Below are 19,195 nucleotides of genomic sequence, written 5' to 3' on the forward strand. Positions count from 1 at the left end.
ACACGACTAGCCCGATCGGCATGGAAACAGTTTAAGTCTCTCGTGTCGATGGGTTTGATCTTATAAGAAAGTCATCTTATAATGATGGCCGTTCAGGATAAAAAATTTAAATAAGCAGTCACTGGTTTATAAATTGTGTCCACCCTATTTTAACAACTCCAACGCATGCTTCCTAAACTGAGATGAGAGTCATGCTGCGAACAGTTCACTTCGAATAAATTCGCATTTTTTTATACGTTGTTCCGTATGCACCAGGGGGGGTCCAAGTTCCTATCTGCGTAACATTCCTCACACCGTACAACCGCCTCCCCTTCACTTTTGATGTCGTGCACGGTGGATGAAGAGTTGTTGACGCCAAATCCGTATACGACCATCCACGGTGTGGAGTAAATAACGTGACTCATCCGACCAGCACACCTTCTAACCTCCAACTTGCACGCTCTTTGCAGCAGGCGAGTCTTTTACGCCGATGAGCCTTGGAGGAGAATCGGAGAGTATGCCGTTCTGGTCGTCTGCTGGTATAACCCATACGTGTGACGCATGCTCGTGTCAAATATTGTTCCGGGTTGGCCTCTGTTGTATTGAGTAGTCAACCCTTCAACATTGCTGCGCCTGTAATCCTGTGTGAATCTTTGGACCCGGCGCTCACCTCTAACGTCAACGTTTCGCTGACCTTTGCAGTTTTGCCGTCGTCGTTGTTTGACCATTTTGACGCCAGTCCCGGTACGCTTTAAGTACGGTGGCTCTCGAACACTCCACCACTTCAACCGTTTGGGAAATGGAGGCACCAGCTTGTCGAGCACCCACAATCTGTCCTTTATCAAAGTCCGACAAATCCTGCCTTTTACCCCTCACCTCTGAATTTTACTACCTGTTTAACCAGTGACACCTTATCTGTGGTACGAGGTTCAGATTTAATAGGGACAGTCATAATTCAGTGATCACTCAATGTATATATATATATATATATATATACGCACAGACACACACACACACAGGTGGCATGTTTAAAAATGAAGTACTCGCCCCCCTGTTTTAAAACCGATTAAAAATATTGCGGTGAAATTAAAGAAAAGAAAGAAGACGTGGATGGCCAAGAAATATTCCCATAATGCAAATGTATTATTAAAGAAATATTTTTCTGAGTTTCTTTTGAAATGCACTTTTATATTTGAGTGGATAAAAGCAAAATCGATTGACAATTGTAATCGAGTGAAAGCTGTTTCCAGTAACTGTTGTCGTGTTTGCAATTGTTTTAATACGACGCAATTTTTTTCAGAATTTTTAGTTTACTTTTATAAAAGAGTTCAGCAATAAATAGTCCTTTTCAAAAATTTTAAAAATATTCCCGAATAGTTTTGATAATTCAATAAATATTAAGACACCATTTATGTAAAATGTAATGCGTACTATTTATACGAAAGTCCCAAGGCATTAACAAGGTACCTTGTCTATAACGCCTGGCTCATTACAGAAAGAGCGTACAATTAGCAGAAATATTAAATACGCCATTTTACTCTCGATGATCAACAAAATCTGTTCAATTATCTGGAAAACTGCTAAACGAACACAACAGATGACAATTAACATATCCACTTGTAAAGCTGTTATTTTATTTTATCCATAAATCTTGCAAATAATGAGTGTGTCTTCCAAGCGGGAACTACCACAAAGAACATTAAAGAAATGTCTCCAGGGCATCCATTCTTTTCACAAAGGGCACCTCTGTAGCCACGTGGGAAGGAGCAGCACTGAGCAGCACACGCTTCTACATTAGACCCGGGTTCTCGGGGTTCGAGCCTGTCACCACCAAATACGGAGGATGCGGAAAGGTCAGGGAATGACCACCGCATATCCCCGGAGCAATATATATGGCTTTAGTTGTTAATGCTCCTAAAAAACCAAATAACCAACAAACAATATTCCCATAATGCAAATGTATTATTAAAGAAATATTTTTCTGAGTTTCTTTTGAAATGCACTTTTATATTTGAGTGGATAAAAGCAAAATCGATTGACAATTGTAATGGAGGGAACGCAGTAACTGTTGTCGTGTTTGAAATTGTTTTAATACGACGCAAAAATTTTAAATATATTCCCGAATAGTTTTGATAATTCAAAAAATATTAAGACACCATTCAAGAATGGTGTCTTAATATTTTAGCCAGTGAAGAATGGCTTGTAACAATTGGCTCAAAACGTAACAATCGTTTTGTTTCACTTAAAACGCAACAATGAGCCTCATTCGAAGACCAGCTCTGAGGGTCAGTAAAATGAACGCAATGTTTTGAGAACGAGTGCAAACAAATAGGGGAATCCATTTATGTACATTTACATTTTCTTTAAAACAATTTTGTCATTGGCCGTTTTGCAACAATAACTCTTATCTAACTACAGCACGTTCATCGGTTTCCCCGAGATAATCAATCACACCGCCAACTGAAATTCCGATACTCACCAGCATATCCAACATTTGACCCCATACACACGATGTTACAAACATTCGTCTTATTAATACGGCGCGCAGGAAGGATTAACGTGTAGGCGCTACTCAACGTCCACATTCTCCAAACAAAATAAAACGTAAAAATCACCGTGGCTCGAGCTGGACAAAATTAACGTACAAAACGTGACGTAACCTTTGCGGCTTGCGATGAAACGGGACAAAAGTCGATACGTCGGTGTACCATTGAATAATATTTATTTTAATTAAATATACCAGAGATTTAATATTAAATAAATCAAAGAACAACATCACCCCCCCCCCCCACAGTATGTTATGACAAGGGTTCGGATTTCTTTTGTAGAAGAGTCTAAAGACAAATACCAAACGGATGGAAAAATAATATATTGCAACGCGTGCAATAAAGACGTACGCAAATTAATTAATTAATTAATTAACTCTTAAAGAACAACTACCATCATTTCGTCTGTATCTCGTATTGTGCTCTTCCTTCACAACGAGTTGCCATGCATTGCACTACCTCGAATAAGTAACGCTGCACTAATAGAGAATACTATAGTTTCTCGATGTCTGCTCCGTTTCAAAGCTAGTTGGCTTTTCTTCGGTGGGTGGTGGTAAGACAACTAACAATAGTCTTGTTCGAGTTAGTGCAATACATGGACAACTCGTTTTGAAGGAAGAGCACAATATGGTTGATGCCTTTCGCACTACTTTCGTACTTGTTCTTTAAGAGATGGATCTACACCAATATTATATAGAATCTTAAACTCTTAAATATTATTGCATTTACTTTATTTAAGTAAATTAATTAATTAATTACCTGGTAATAGATCTATCATATTTTTTTATTTCTCGATGCTTCCATATATGCACATTCCAAATTTAATGCTCACGCATAATTAGATTGATGATGCGCTGCGATGTAATCGTGCAATTTTTCAGCACTCCCCTCGTAGTAATCAGCTTAGTTTGTGGGAAGTTTTGCCACGTGCATAGTGCTTAAGAGATTCTAATAACTTACGGGGATTAGAAATTTAAAAACTAAGTTATGGGCTTTAAAAATTTTGCTAAGAAAGGAAAGTGCACCTTCCATTCTACGGTTGTCTAATTAAAATTAATTAAATGAAGCGAGGGAAAAGCGAATAGCCGCTCACGAGCGACTTTCCAAATCGTTTTCAATTAGCTGTAGTGGGGAGCGAACAGCACGCGACTGTGTTATATACGGGTTGGGTTGTCGAAATGCATTTCAGTGCTATTGTTGTTTTCATTATTATTTTTGGATTTTAGGAGCATTAGCAACTAGGGGACGTAGCACTACCTTTTTCCTCAATCCTTTTTCCTTATTGCTCCGGGGATATGCGGTGGTCATTCCCTGACCTTTCCGCATCCTCCGTATTTGCTGGTCACTGGTTCGGACCCCGGTCTAATCAGGAAACGTGTGCTACGCACTGCTGCTCCTGCCTACGGAGACGCCGCATTTCAGTGCACGCGGAAACTTAATTCCAAATATGGGAGAAGTTAACGGGAATCTTTTTGTTTAAAACGTTAAGTGATGTGTTGTGGCGCTTAAACCACTCAATGACGAGGGATTCATTTTGAAGGATTTTATAACTGGAATTTAGTTTAACTATTGTGATCGCTGAATCGACGAGTGGGTTATGATTATAAGATTGAACTTGTTGTGTTAGTTCTGTACTCGCTAAATTACATTTGAAGCTATTAAAGTGGTAGTATGCACGCGTGTTAGAAATTTTTGATGTCCTAATTTTGCTGTTGTACTGCAAAATTTGGGAGAGTAAAATGAATGAGGAGGGAATTTTCCAGATTACAAATGACGTTAGAACTAGGGGAGATAAGTTCAAGTTACGGGGGGGGGAGATGTTTAGATTGGACTGCAGGAAGTTTTATTTTAGCCAGCGAGTTATAAATTACTGGAATAAGTTACCTACGTGGGTGGTAGAGGCTGACAGTTTGGGGAAATTCAAAGCTCATCTGGATAATACCTTCGGGTCAGGGAAGCGCATAGGATGAGAGGTTTAATTTCCTTTTCTTTTATTCGGTTTTTTTTTTTTTTTTTTTTTTGGTTTTTGCAGCAAAAGCCGTAGTGTTTCTTGCAACATGCCGTCGTTACTAATACTAATACTAATTACAAAATAAGATTGTGTTCGTTATCCAAAGTGATTAATTTGCAATTATATTTTGTGTTTATGCTTCGGCGGTTCTACATCGTAAGAGGATCTTTACAGATAATATTTTTTTATTAGAAAGCACTCGGTATCGTATTTAGCAGTTACGTGAGCTCGAACCAGTCAATCCAAGCTAGTGGGCAACCGCACTTCTGCGCTTCACCAGGCAGATACGTAAGATGATCGACGTTCCACTGTATCTTATTCGTTTTGATTTATTCGTGAAATTCCTGCGAATCGTGGTACTGTGTCATCAACCAGATTCGCTTATAATTGAGATTCAGTTCTTTGCAAGTAAGCAATCTGCACTTTGCTATTATGCGACAAAAAGTTTCTTCGTCCCAAATAGTTGGATGGTTGTACATTTGAAAGGAGAACAGAACAGAGAAAGCAAATAAAAGAAAGAGAATAAGAAACTAACTTCGTATTTTCAAAGAATAAACTCGAAAGAATATTCGTAGCAAATGAAGCGTACGAAAGAGTACCAAGTGAGGAGTGAATTATCTGTCCCGGGTTGAAATCACGACCACAAACGTATCCCCGCAGTGCACAACTCATTCTGCTTCGTACTCTGAAGAAATAAAACAAATCTCATTAATTAGTACAAAATTTAAACTCGCGGGTGATACGCGTGATCCATTTATGTGGATATATCTGAAACAACTGAGGGGTGTTGTAAATGAATTAATATTAGGTTTCGGATTAACCGGATACGTGGTAGTGCTGCTAATCGATGCTTTAGATATTTTCACGTTTATACTATTTATCATTATTATAAATACTATAAACTCGTTATTATTATTATTATTATTATTCCACTGGAGGGCTAAGTCTACTGTATCAGGGCTCTTAGAGTAAATCGGAAACATTTGCAATTTGTAAGTTAATAATAACAATAAGATTCTTTATTAACATAAATTTTATACAATAGTGATTCCTTACCCAGACAGCCAGAGGAATCTTACAATTTGATGTTTATACTATTGATTTTGTTTTATAAAAAAAAATTAAAAAATAAAAATAAATAAATAATAATAATAATAATAATAATAATAATCATAAATAATAATAGTGAAATGAATCACTACAGTAAGCAGAACATGAAATGACATCGGTTAACTAACTAAGATCGGCACTTACATAAATGTCCTTTACAAACAGCAAGATGGGCCAAGATGCCATCGCAATATGCCTTGTCTATCGTCCACAGGTCGATGTCGATGTTGAGCGAGTTGAGAGTGTCCAGAGTCACATTTGGGAAGAGTCCCTTGAAATTCTGTAACAGCTGGAGCCTTGAGCACAAGGAGGGGGTACTACGGAGATGCCTGCCAGGCAAACGCCAACCAACCGTGTTCCAGATGTTGATGTGATCCTGCTTAGCTGAGCAAAGTTGAAGGAATGACTTTATTTTTAGCACATGGGCTCTGTGGACTATGGGCCTATTATATTGCAGGTTGCAGCAGAGAGTAGATTTAGATGTTGCGTAGATCTGGTGCGACCACAAGTTGGCCCACTTCAGCACCCAAAATTCGAGGCCCCATAGTTTCCTGAGGCTGGTGGGTGGTGCCGCCGACCAAATTTACACGGCATTGGACAGTACACTACAGAAGTAAGTTGAGAGCTGTTTCTTGATTATTTTCTTATTGTGCGTTTTGCACAGATCAATTTTCATTCACCAGAACGCTCTCAGGGCTTTGGAATTTGTTTTTTATAGGTGAGGTTGCCTTCAAGGATTACTCCTAGGAATTTGACACTCTCTGTGAGAGTCAGGACGTTTCCTGCCAATTCCGGAAGTAGAGAAGATGCAGTATCAGTAGAAGCCATCCGACTTGACGTAAAGATGAGATAGTTTGACTTCTCTGGATTGACGGACAGGCCAAAAAATTTAGCATACTTACAGAATGTATTTAGGTAGCTGTTTACAGATTCAGAGGCGGTTTGTCTTTCTTGTGAAGGACCAACATTGCGTCTGCATGGCAAGTAGCAAACAATATCATCAGCATACGATAGGAACGATGGAATTTGATCCATCAGTGGAACGAATATTGCTGCAAATAACAAGGCTGAGAGACAACCACCTTGTGGGATCCCTACTTCGACGCTTTTAGTGATTTTAACGCCATCGCCTTCGAAGTGAAGCATTCTCCTAGATAGCAAACTATTGAGGATCTCGAGCATATTTCCGGATATCCCGTAGAATCTCTCAAGTAAGGCAAGAAGGGGTGTTATTTGGACTGAGTCGAAAGCAGATTTCATGTCCAGAAAAATGGGGTGAAGATCTTCGTTGTCATTCCAGGCCTGAAGTATTTTCTGTGATAATGACTGTAGGCAGGTTACCATAGATCTATTAGGCCTAGCATAATGGGTGTGTTGTGGCCTATGCGCAAAGATTGCGAGTGCTACATCATTATAGATGCACTTCTCGAGGCATTTCAGGAAGGGAGAGGCAATTGATATTGGCCTGAAATCAGCCGGTCTTTTCGCACGAGGCTTTGTCGGAACTGCCACGACTCTGTATGATAACAGCTTGAAGGCACCTGTGCAAATTTGAGTACTTTGTTGTAGAGTTGAGTGAGCTGTTTGCTGATGAAATGAGAAGCAATTTTTAGACTAAACAGAGGTATTGCGTCAATTTCTATGGTGGATTTGGCAGGTAGTAAATTTATTATTTTTATTAGTTGTTCTTCGGAGATTTCTATATTAGTAGTAGGTGAAGAAATGTTAAACGCTTCGTTTCAAGGATATGCTTCGGACACACGGTGATCTCGCTTAAAACGCAGCACATGCTCACACCATTCCTGGACATCTAAAGATAGAGGGATGCAAGTATGACTTGTGGACCACACACGTTTTCCCCTGGATAGCCGGTCGTTCATGAAATTGTCAATAGAAAATTGTTTCCTCTTCTGGAAATCCATCCTTGCTTTGGAAAATTTGGCGTATGGCTCTTGTGAAGGCGATTATTTGTAAGAGGCATGGGCTGCCTGTTTTTCCCTAAAGGCCTTGGTCAGGAGGTCATTCCACCAGGGCTTTGAGTGGGGACTTAGGATGCAAGTGTTGGACATTGCAGACCTTGCAATGAATTCCATCCATCTCGAAATCCAGTAGGCAGCCTCATTTATGTTAAGCTCATCCAGTATGTTCCATGGGTACAGTTGGAAAAGGGTAGTAACTTTTCCAATGTTGATGTATTTTGAATTGTATACTCTCCTGACAGTGTTCTTAGTTTGTACTTGTGTACGTTCATCCTTAGGTGCCTGCAGAGATATCCTCGCAGCAATCGGAACATGATTGGACGGGAGGAAGTTCTCAGTTATGGTCAGGGTTTCCTCTACTAAACAGTTTGAGAAGATCCGCTGCAGGGTGGCATCGCCGTGTGAGGGAGGAACATGAATAAGACCAATGTTTAATCCTTTCTTCTGTTGTTTATTTAGTGCGAGTGAATTATTTGAAGCGTCCGTACTGAAATATGGTATAAGGGGAAGACTCAATCAACTCCTAGCAAATTATTTAACCGAAACAAAAATAACTGTAGAAGTAGAAAATACAAAGGGAAAAACACAAGAAATGCGTTGGTGTAGGTTGGTGTGTTTGTATTCTGTTGTTGTTGTGTCTGGTCGCTCGGCACCCAGAAGCATCAATCACCTGGAGAGACGATTCTGGGTACTCGTCCACTCCACGGAAGGTGGGCTACTCGATGTAAAGCTTGTACTTTTTCTGAAAGACTCTGACGCACCAAGCGTTTGCCTGCAGGTGGGCCAAGATCGTCTGTGGACCCATTCAAGAGGGACAAACAAAACAGAGAACAGTGAGAAAAGAAAACCGTGGCGCAGTGAATTAAAAAAAAATAAAAATTAAATTAAAATAATAATAAATGAAAAATCGCGCAGAGTCCTAGTTGGTGCGGGTTTTTCATTAAGAGAGCCGTGTCCCGTAAGCAGGAAGGAAATCTCGGTGGTGAAGGAAAGCCAGGATTGGACAGACTTAGAGGATGTAAAGGAAAAGTAGAAAGAAGAAATGCGCAAGTTTGTCCAAGAGCTACGTCAACCAGAAGAGACCTCTCTAACAGCAAGACTAGACCCTGTGTCCTCTCATTAACTGTGGCTGGAAGTTACTGCGGTCACAGATGAAAATATTTCCAACCTGACTCTTAGGGAGGCTTAATTAAAGTGGACTCTACACAAGGAAGGCTAAGATTTCTGTCCCATTAAACCCAAACCAAAATTATGATATTTCTAATTTTCGTATCACAGTAGTCTTCCTAATATCGTGTCCAGATGTGTGTGTGTGTGTGTGTGTGTGTGTGTGTGTGGAGTTTTTCAAAGGTCTGCAGATTAATAATTTTATAAGAATCCCCAGCAGTTTTCTTTTTCTGCTCTGGCCGAGAATCTTTCCCCAAAAGTTCTTTTTGTCCTACATTACTCACGTCAGCCTCAACCAATTCGATATGCTTGTTTACAATATGAACATATTAAGCGAGATCTCCTCGAATTACAAATGCTCTATGAAATAATGCGGTTAACATTAGGTATGATTCGAAATTGTGTATTTTTTCTAATGAAAGAATTAATGGAGTGACGATCGTGTAGTTTCAGTTGTACAATTGGTGTACGCTGCCATCTATCGACAATGCATCGAACTACTATTCGAATAACCTTAAATTAATGATTCACGCCCAAGACAGCCATAATTTATGCATTCTGTTTACACACTATGATCAGTTATTTTATTCGAGTTATTCACAAGCACCACATTTATTTTTACTGTTAGTACATTAAACTATATTTGTTCAAAATCAATACATAAATTTCACTCGCATTTTGGTTCGTATTCGTGGATTAACCATAAAATAGAAACGCTCAGCATTCCTAAGTGGAACAGAAAAATGTGATGAAGTAAATCGAGTTGCGTCTCAATCGATTCATCCTGTACAGTGTAATTGCCAAATGTCATGTGGCGACCTGAAGAGAGCACCCTAGCCACCTTCATCTTTGAATCACACTTCTCTGGATGGAAGGGAGGGGATGGGGGTTTCCCTCCTCGTCGAAAGAACGTAGCCGAAAGAATCCCCCTTGTGGCACTCCTCGCGAGATGGTAAAGCAAGATTGTAGCTTTTGGTGCTTAACAATGAGTTTCCTATGTTCTAGCAGGCTGGTTATTATAGTTAACAAATTTCCTCTTACATTAAAATAATTCTTTAAAATCGCAATGAGCGCTGGAATTGAGACGTTGTCGTAGGCTGCGGAGATATCCAAAGAAATAATATCGATTTGCTTTTTCTCATTTAGTGCTTTCTGCACGCGAAAAAGGGTTTCCAGTAAGTTTGTTGTTGTTGTTGATCTCCCCGAAATGACTGAGTGCAAATGTGGTGGTTTATGGCTGAAGCAGTGTTGATTGATGGTGGGAAGAAGTGCTTTTTCGAATACCTTCTGTAGGGTGCAACTGACAGAAATTGGTCTGTAATCCTTAGCCAATTTTGGGTGATTAATCTTTGGTATTGGGGTTACAATGTAATTTTTCCAGGCTTGCGGGAAAGCTCCTGACCTGATGATTTCCTGATAGATGTGCAGTAATAGATCTATTATAAATGGGCTACTTATTTTAAGGATGAACATTGGAAATTTGTCTGGTCCAACAGTGGCCTTATTGGGCAGATCGTTGATTGCTTTCATTACGCTCTCTTTGGTGATTTGTATTTCACTCAAAGGAGGTCTTGTTGGTTCCTCTCTTGCCGAATAGTTTCGCTTGTTTAAATCTTTCAGGAGTTCCAAAATTTTGTTACCATTATCAGTGTTGTCAATTTGATTCAGTCCATGCAGGTTACTAAAAGTGTTATTAGCCCATTCCTTGAAAATGCATTCGGTCATATTCTCTGTGCTATTTCTATTGCTAGTAATTCTTTTTGTTCTTTTTAGTTTATTATGAACAACACTGCAGTGTGCCTGTCGTTTTGCTTTGATGAAATATGCTCTTTCTTTCTTATAACGAATGTGATCGAAGGGATGACCCGTTCTTTGCCATTTTCGATACAGTTTTTGCTTCCTGAGGAAATTTGCTTTCAATTTAGGACTAAACCATTCTTTTGTTCTGTCAGATATTTTGATTTCTTTTGTTGCTCCTTCCAATGCTGTTTGGTATAGCTCTTTCTTGAGGGATCATTTCTAAAGCTTCGTCTACCGGCTTTCCTTGCAGGTCGTTCCAGTTGTAACTAGTCAGGTGACTGAGAATGACCTCTGCATTAATATACTTCACGGAGAAAAGATACTTACTTTGCTTTTCCCAGTTCGTGTGGTTACCCTGCATGTATTTGTGTATCTCCAGTGCTGCTTCTATTTCAATGGGATTGTGGTACGACTTAAATTTTTGTGGTCCGACTTAAGGGATTGTGGTCCGACTTATAATTAATCCACCACTTATAATAGAATTGATTGGTTGTCGTTAACTTTTAGAACTATCGACGACTAAGGCCGTATTGCACTGTGTATTTTGTCTGTAAATTGCCTGTGTTCTGAGGTCGATTTTCTCTTTGCTGGATGAAAAACCCAAATTGACGGTTGATAAACCACCACACTCCTTACGACCGACTAACTCAGCTGCGTTGTGAAAAAGCCCATACAAATTCTACTCGTCATCGATGGGACTCGAACTTAGGTTTTTCCACCCGGTGTGTGGAGGAAGATGATTTTATTAACCCTGCTACGCATGAGGGCTGTGGGGGAGCCAATAACTATGCCATATGTTATTTAAAATTATGTACAGATAGAGGCCATCAGAAGAGTACTCTATTGACAGTTATACTCGTACTAAGTTATGCTGTTCATGTTTGGTAAATGGCTTTTGGCCCAGATGCCCGCTGAGCATGCAAATAAAGCAAAAAACAACAGATTTGCACAAAATCGGTAGGGCAAGACTTGGGGGTTCAAGAATAATGAGAGAGATATGCAATTGGTTCGTTAGGACAAACATGGATGGACCAGGTGATAAAACTGAGTGTAGAGTATAATGTGGGGACGACAACAGCAATTTTCAGCAGGACAATTAGACTGTCCACCGCCTGCTCATACTGAAGACCTGACATACGAGGTTTCTTGTGCATCAGAGACACGTACGTTTCATCTCGTGGTGCAAAATATTAAGCTGAAAAACGAATCATTGCAAGAAGATGCCGTTGACGGACACCTTTTGCTTTTCTTTAATGCCCACAGAAAGGTGTATGGTTCGATACCTTTAGCAATAAACAGAAGTGTTGCGCTTCACAGGCATAGACAGTGCAGTTTAATTCCATCAAAATTTGTTCTTCCAAATGTTTTCTGGATTCTCTGATAGATGTTACCAAACCAGATGTATGAGGAAATGAGTTTTTGAACACTCTGAAAACTTCCACCTCACCCATTCTCTTATGACTCCATCGAATATCAGTGGAAGAACAAACGAGCTAATCAGATTTGTAGTACGTACCACCAACCTCCATATACGCTACGCGATAAATAGAACTTGGAATCCCTAACCTTCAATTTTTCAAGAAGTTTGTAATAGCCATCAATAATGTGTGCAAACCATTTTTGAAGCCATACGCGATGTTAAGTAGTTGCTCCAGATTCAATGTCTTCAGAGCAATCGTAAATTGAACTTTCAAAAATTACATTATTGAATCCCGTAGTTGACATGTGCGATTGCGGTTATTGAGAATATTCAGCAAGCCAATCAGTGCAATGCATCCGAAAAGTGCCTGAACAGTATATTCAATCCAACTACCAGCCGATTATAATGTCAATCCCCAAATTTATTATAGTAAGCGTATTAATTTTTTTAATAAGCTATAAAACACCAAATTTGTTATTGTTAAAGTATGTGAAAGAATGTTATGCAGTCTGCATTGAGACTGTTGTGAAAATTTGAATTTTCATTCTCCTCCATAAAGTTCTTGATCCCAAGACCATATTTCAAGATTGTGTTGTGGATTTCGAAACGTACATGGCGTTCCAGATGATGCTGATTTCCACGTTCATCATTAAGGGAACTAGGAACGACAACAGAAGAGGAAAAAGAGACCCAATACGAGTAAAACCTTTTAAATATCTAGGATGTGATATAACGTATGATGTCCAAGAAGATATGAACCAGAAATTGGCAAAATTTCAAAATATATGTGGAACAATAAAAAGAACTTCGGCTAAGAAAACAAGGAAAGAAACATAATTGAAATTTTATAAAGTAATGGCAATACCAAAACATGGATACCGAAACAAAGAGACATTAATAGAATACAAGCTGCACAAATGAAGATGGAAAGAACATGTAGAAAGAATGGAAGATAATAGGTCGATCAGATATTAATCAAATAGAAACGAAAATCCATTTAAATATTAATATTAAAATATAATAACAATACTTTTTAGTAAAAAGATGTAAATTGTAATTTGAAACTTGTTTTTTTAAATATTTTATTGTTTTTAAATTTTTATAACACATTTATCATTCGTAGATATACGCCATTTTATAGTTAATATAAATGATTAAAGAGGAGCATTATGTTGTAATTTCCGTTTCCGGTGTATTCATTTTGAAGAAAAACCTACTTTCTTTACTTAGCAGCTTTACAAGTCGTTTTTCGTTTCTCACGTTCGCGTACACAATAACTCGCGGCTTAGACAACTATCTGAAACTTTTAATCTGGATGTTATCAAACACGATGTCAAAAGAAGTAATGAAAAAAAAATAAATAAAAATTGAAAATAAAATAATAAAAATCTTACCTTTAACCAAAAAAACCGCATGACATAAACGCAAAGAATAAGAGCAGAATCAGTCACTCGGGAGTAAACGTTGTGCTATCCTACCTACTCTGCACAAATTGGTCAACTCTTGCCAAATTCTTTGTTGTTCAGCTTTAACATCGACTTTAGTATTAATAGAAATTCCAAGGATTTCAGTGGAAATCTGACGTTCCGGGTGATAATATAAGACTGAAAATTACATAGACATCGATTGGTAATGTCCCAGATAAAACCTGCAAAGCAGATTTTGAAACCGTTCGACGAATCTTCAAAATGCAAAGTAACATTGTACGCTGGACTAACATCAATTTTGACTGAAATTTTACAGTTCGCACCCTATGCAACGAAGCCCCATCAGCATAGACAACTGTAGGGAAAATCACAGAGGTATAGTAAGTGTTTAAAGATCGTCTAGAAAGACTCCACTCGGTTCTGGAAACTCTGACAGTAGCGCCAGTGAAATTTCTGATAAACGAAGGAGAAAATTTCGCCTGCTGTCAATAGCTATTCCTAAAAGTTTAATATCCGTTACTAGAGGTATTTGTATATTGTTTATTTTAACTCTTGGTGGTCGATGAATGTCCAATTTAGAGCCAAGGACGTAATTTTTGACTTATTTTCAACCGTCCAAGTTCAAGATCAGATAAAACTTTCTCAGCAGATATTTCAATAGTAGATCTTGAATTGGCACTAACGAGGACTGTCAAATCATCCGCGCATGCGATGATCTTCGCGTTGTCAAAGGTTCGGGTAATCCAGCCTTGCAGACAAAGTTCCAGAAAATTGGTCCCAAAATGGAGCCTAGAGGACACCCTCGAAGGAACTGACGCAAATTTGTGTGAACTTAGATCTGACGGTGATTATTCTGTTAGAGAAATAGCTCTTAATTAGAAGATAAAGTTGCTGGGAACATTCGGCATGACGTAAACGTTCGAGGGCCCTTTCCCACTAAAGGGAATCAAAAAAGACAAGACTATACTTGAAACTGGAGTGTTCAACAGAAGAAATGAAGTCAACAAGGGCGTCCTCGCAGGACTTTACAGGAGTGATAGTCCCCGTTCCAATAACAAGTTGTTTAATTGCAGGACGTTCTAATAGTTTACCAAGGTTGGCCAATAAGGCTATAGGCCGATAAGACCTCGGTTCCCGAGGGGGCTTGTCTGGTTTCCTAATCAGCTTGATAAGGGCTGTCTCCCACAGATCCAGGAAAGTCCCAGCATCTAAACATTTATTGAAAAGTTGTAGAAGTATACTGGGCTTAATCTTGGCGAGCCGTACAATAACGGTACTCTCCAGCATGTCCATCCCTGGGCATTTCTTAACTTTCACTTGCCTGACCACTGTGTCCAACTCGATGGCACTAAAACGCTCAGTCTTAATTGAAGAAACATACAGAGAATTTGCAGAACGAATATTAGTGTGAAAATCAACATCAGGGCACATATTGCCCTGTACAAAAAGATTATCCAGAATAATGTTCACAGAATCCGTCCAGTTAGTGGTCTCCGGACCATTGTATACGATCGATCCATGCACTGCTTACGTAAATAATTTATTTCTTATGATTTTATAAAATAGCCCCCACGGGTCTGCATTACCAGGGTTGCGCACAAATTCCATCCGCGTTTCTTTCTTTCTGGTAGCAATTGTCTTCGCATCCCGTTTCTTGAGACCAAAGTAACAATTACAAAAGATGCGAACATCAGCCTGAGACAAATGACCATTAAGCCGATGTGGGTATCGGGCGTGGTGGACCTGTTTCCGAAGAGAAGACAATTCTGACGACCACCAGGAACAAGTTCTGGAATATTGACACGTTTTTTCTTTGATAATTTATATGAGGCATTCATCGGAAATTTCTGAATCTGTGTCGCAGCTTCAGACACAGGCATGGCGTCAAAATGAGAGTTAGTCAGTTTGGAGGAGTCAGCATTTACAGAATATTCAAATATGTCCCAATTAATGTTATTAATTGAGAAGCGAACGTACTCAGGCACACAGGTACTCGAATCTGAGGGACGACAAGGTATGGAGACCGAGAAAGAAATTGCCCGATGGTCACTAGTTGTCCAGTTAGGCTTACACTCCAATCGTTGATAGCTAGATTACAGAAGGAATTTGAGAAAGTGATATCAATGTTTGATTCTCCGGAGAAGCTGGAGAACGTGGTGAACTGTTGAGGTCTGTTAAAAATCTTCATATTATTATTAATAATAAATTCTTCCAGTAACTGTTCTCGAGCATCCACCTTAGGAAGAAAGAAAAAGCCGCCTGAGAGAGAGAGAGAGAGAGAGAGAGAGAGAGAGAGAGAGAGAGAGAGAGAGAGAGAGAGAGAGTTGTGCATTCGTGACGGTATCCTCTGACTGTTCGTGCGTTGCTCTGTCATTGCCAGTGACGTCACGGTTGAAGATGAAATTATGTTCCAATAAAGAAGGCCGGAGGAAAGAGAGTGTGAAGGAAACGAAGGCATGAGGAATGAAATGGCTTGTTGGTTGCACTCAAATGGTTTCCATGGAGGTTTTTTTCCTGTCACGATAGCCCATCTATCCCTGTGTTAACAGTCTAATTTGCATAGTCCGGCCGGCGACACAAGAAAGGGCGTCAGTGGGATTCCTCACGACCTTCCTCTTACCCAGAGTGATGTTTTGAGATCATCCGACAATTCAAGTCATCAACACATGAGACCGAATTTCTTGGAATAACCATCAACTTTCAAGATGATGCAAAAAGAGAAAGGAGGAGACTGTGGAACGAGTTAGTTAACATCTGGCAGTCTCGATGGGCTACAGCTCCCGTTGGTGCAACAACGAGAAAATTTATCTGCATGGACATGTTCACGGCCTCCCTGTTGACAGGACATGGATCGATGAACCAGAGTCTTTTTAGGTTCAATTTATCCCAAACAGACCTCTGTTCTTTTGGATCACCAGACAGTTGGGATCACATATTGTATCACTGCACCCTGTTTGACGATCTCAGACTTCCTCTTCATGCACTTACCAATTTTCAACCAGGACAGGAGTCGTCTCTGCTTCAAAGCTCGGATTCATATCAGATTCTTCAGGCTTTCGCTCAAGGCGTATTTCTTCGAAGGCGTTCTTCAGTGTGGACAGATCTCAACAGAATGCAGCATCTGAACAGTCCTGCTGATGCATAGCTGCTTAGATCTCCTTTAATAATATACAAACTGAAATCCTCAAGAAGTGAATTTTTTCTTCGGCCTGCAGACAAAATTAAGTGCCTTCTTTCTTTCTTTTTTTTTTTTTTTTTTTTTTTTTATTAGTAGCATCACTTTCTTTATTTAGGCATTTATATATTATCATTTTTTTTTAGCAGCCCCACTTTCCTTCTTTTATGTATTTATTTATTATTATAATTTTTTTTTTAGTACCATCACTTTCGTTATTCATGCATTTATACATATATTTTTTTACTAATTTATTTGGCTTTTAGCAGCACCACTACCTTCTTCCATTTTACTTATTTATTCTTATTATTATTATTATTATTATTATTATTATTATTATTATTTATTATATATTATTTATTTATTTATTTTTATAAATGTGTTATCTTAATAATTTCGGTTCCAAACCCAGCACCATGGGTGATCGTTTTTTTTCCCTCTGGAATGGGCCCCCAGAGGATCCTGGCCTACCTTCTGACAACATCAGGTGGGTCAGTCTCTCTCTCTTGAGATAGTACGTGATTTACATGGACTGGCCCACCTTCCCGTGGTGTGGACGAGTACCCAGAATCATCTGTCCAGGTGATTGATGCTTCTGGGTAGCGAAGAGGCCAGAACAGAACAACAGAACACACACACAAACATACACACAAACCTGCTACACACACACACACACACACACACACACACACACACACACACACACACACACACACACACACACACACACACACACACACACACACACACATCTGGTCCATCTGTAATGATACTGTTCTTCACAGAGACACGAGGCGGAGTTGAACGGACGTTCTAGGAGCCGCCCTTACATATATAGTCCAGATCAACACATTTGGAACATCATTAAAATTGGAAAATTTCATTAAAATTGTTCCAATAGGAAATACGGCAATTATTATTTCTTTGTCTGTCCGTCCGCATGTAATAACTCGACTTCCAGCGGTTCGCTTTATACGTATGATATAACCTATCTATATACTGTACATTGTAGATGAAGCAGTGGACATTATGTTTGTTGCCAAGCGCTGGTTAATTGAACAGATGGGCAAGCAGTGTGGCAGAGCAGTCAACAAAATACGAGGAAGGCAAGAGGCATTGGAGAAAAGCGCAACCACTAAGTCCCGATGATGGAATTTACGCGTAATGAAGTGATTATTAATTTCATAGGGATGAAAAATCGTTTTCGTTCTAGGGTTGGCATAGGTTACCACAGTTTATTTTGATACGTTGAGAGTCGGGTTATTGTTGCAAGTCCATTTTGAAAATTTGTTGAGTGCCTGGTTCAGTAGGGCGCACCGAAGGAAACAGTCACGTAGACCCGGTCTAATCACGCTTCTTAATTAGACAGGGGTTCGAGCCCGTGACCACCAAATACGGAGGATGGGGAAAGGTCAGGGAACGTCCACCGCATATTCCCGGAGCAACATGGCCTTAGTTGCTAATGCTCCTAAAAAGAACAAATAACAGCTTAATGTCATCTGCGTAAGGCGATTTAATAGGAGATGTCTCCTATTGGGGATACATCGGCACATCTCCATTTAGTGGGTACCTCCCCTGAGTCCAACGATGCTCATATTTATGGCTAAGGTCTGCTTAAATCATTTGCTGGATCCTTTAGTATGACTAGATAGATTCCTTCAACCCCAGGTGCCTTTCTTGTGTTTAACTTCAACAATTTATCCTCCACTTCCCTCTCTCAGTTATTACAAAATCGTTTCGCTCCGTGTTGGAGTAAAATAAGCTTCTGCACTCCACTTCCGTACAGATATTCCTCATGTGAGAATGTAGATGCAAAATACTCCTTCAGTTTCTCAACTACCTCAGCAGAATCAACGGTTCAACCATCGATATCAAGTGGACCAATCTGATTCAGCCCCATCCATCTAGAGTTTCTAGAATTTAAGAAGCCTTTGCTGTTTTCTTAGCATCCTTTGCTAAACACTTCTCGTAATCTGCTTTCGCTTGTCTAATCTCCTTCTTAACTCGATTACAGACCAGCTTATATCTAAAACAAGCTTCTGTGTCTCCTGATAATTTATATCCACCAAATGCATTTTCTTTCCTGCCAGTGGACTCATTAGTTCATCCGACATCCATTTGGGCCTAAACCTTGAAGTTTAATTGCTCCCAAGATTAAGTCCTTGAACGTTGGTGGAATTTAGAATTTGCTGGTGGTCCTACTGTATACAATTTCAAAACTGTGCTAATCAGTGGAAGTCTATTAGTCCCTCCGGTGGCCTCTCGAACGTGCTGCTGGAGAAAACAATCCTCCAATAAATGCACAAAATGGTTGTTAGGGTGCCAGAGACCAAACCTGAATTAACTGTCTAGCAGGTTAAATTGACCCTTTCTTAGACATTCGTAGCTGCTTAGCTTCCAGTTTACACTATGCGGATAAATATCATATTTGAAACCCGACATCTGGAGTTTTGAATCAATATTTCATAGAGCATTTGTAATTCGAGGAGATCTCGCTTAATATGTTCATATTGTAAACAAGCATATCGAATTGTATTATGATTTGGCAAAGTAATTTTAAAAGTAAACTAAAGAGAACCTG

The sequence above is a fragment of the Mastigoproctus giganteus genome, chromosome 4, assembly GCF_048544385.1.
Source record: "Mastigoproctus giganteus isolate SK-2022 chromosome 4, ASM4854438v1, whole genome shotgun sequence".
Taxonomy (NCBI): domain Eukaryota; kingdom Metazoa; phylum Arthropoda; class Arachnida; order Uropygi; family Thelyphonidae; genus Mastigoproctus; species Mastigoproctus giganteus.